The following is a 1,483-nucleotide window of genomic DNA, read 5'->3' as shown; positions in this document are numbered from 1 at the left end:
GCCAGCAATCCCACTACTGGGCATATACCCAGAGAACAGCGTACTTCCAAAAGACACATGCACCCCAATGTTCACTGCAGCAGTATTTACAACACCCCGGTCATGGAAGCAACCTAAATGCCCATCGACAGGCCAATGGATAAGGAAGTTGTGGTACATATAGACAATGGACTATTCCTCAGGCATGAAAAGGAATGAAATTGAGTCATTTGTGGAGACCTGGATGGATTTAGAGACTGTCATACAGAGTGAAGTCAGTCAGAAGGTGAAAAACAAATATCGTCCATTCACACAAGTATGTGGAACCTAGAGAAATGGTACATATGAACCGGTTTGCAGCGCAGATGTTGAGACACAGATGGAGTGAACAAAAGTATGCACACCAAGGGAGGAAAACAGCAGTGGAGCGGTGATGGTGGTGTGCTCAATTGGGCAAAGGGATTGATATGTATACACTGATGTGTATAAAATTGATGACTGATTCAAGAAGCTAAAAATTAAAATCAAATTAAAGTTAAAAAAATAAAAAAATACAAAGAATATGGAAGAAATGGAAGTCTAATACTTTGCTGGTGGAATGTGAAATATAGCAAACACTTTGAAAAATCTCTTATCTTGTCTTCAAAACGTACAAAGGCAGTTACCTTATGATCCCATAGTTCCACCCCTGGATATAACACAACTGTTTTAGTCTGGGTTCTACAGAGGAACAGAACCCATTAGCTGCCTGAGGTGGGTTGGAGGGGAGGGAAGAGAGCACGAGAGATTGAGAGAGAGATTGAGATTGAGAGATTTCATTGAATTGTCTTACGTATTGTGAGTGCTGGGAAGTCTAAAATATTCAGGGAAGTCTGACACACTGGAGACTGTGGAAACAGCTGGTCATGCAGATCCCTTTTTTCCTTGAAAGGGCTGTCTTTTCTGTTAAGGACTTTTAGAATGATCAAAAGATAATGCCTCATCCTTCGTTAGGAAGGGTGCATTTATTTGCTAGGGCTGCCAGAAGCAAGGACCACAGATTACATGACCTAACAGAAATTAGCCCATTGATATATACAGAGAGAGTAACAAGACAAACATAGCCATCTACAATCCAAGGACACCAATCGTACTGAATTAGGGAAAACCTGATGGCCTCATTTTAACTTCATTACAGTACTAAAGACCCTATCTCCAGAGACTGTGGATTCTATTTGCAACGTGTTGGTACTGAAGGAAGAAAATTGCGTCCAAAACACAGATTCCTGTAGTCTCCCAAATTTCATGTTCTTTTTTTCACGAGAAATGCATTCACTTCATGGAATCCCATCCTAAAACTCATTCTGGCAACAACTCTAAATGCCAACTCTTATTTAAATAGCATCTCTAGCTGTTATACCCAGAAGGCAGACAACCTGTTTGCATTCAAAACACAATGCTGGAAAAAAGAAGTAAAGCTGTCAGTGTTTGCCGGTGACATGATACTATATATACGGATTCCTAA

This window comes from Balaenoptera physalus, assembly GCF_965194825.1.
Source record: "Balaenoptera physalus genome assembly, chromosome: Y".
In the NCBI taxonomy this organism is placed as follows: Eukaryota; Metazoa; Chordata; class Mammalia; order Artiodactyla; family Balaenopteridae; genus Balaenoptera; species Balaenoptera physalus.
This window is presented reverse-complemented; position numbering follows the sequence as displayed.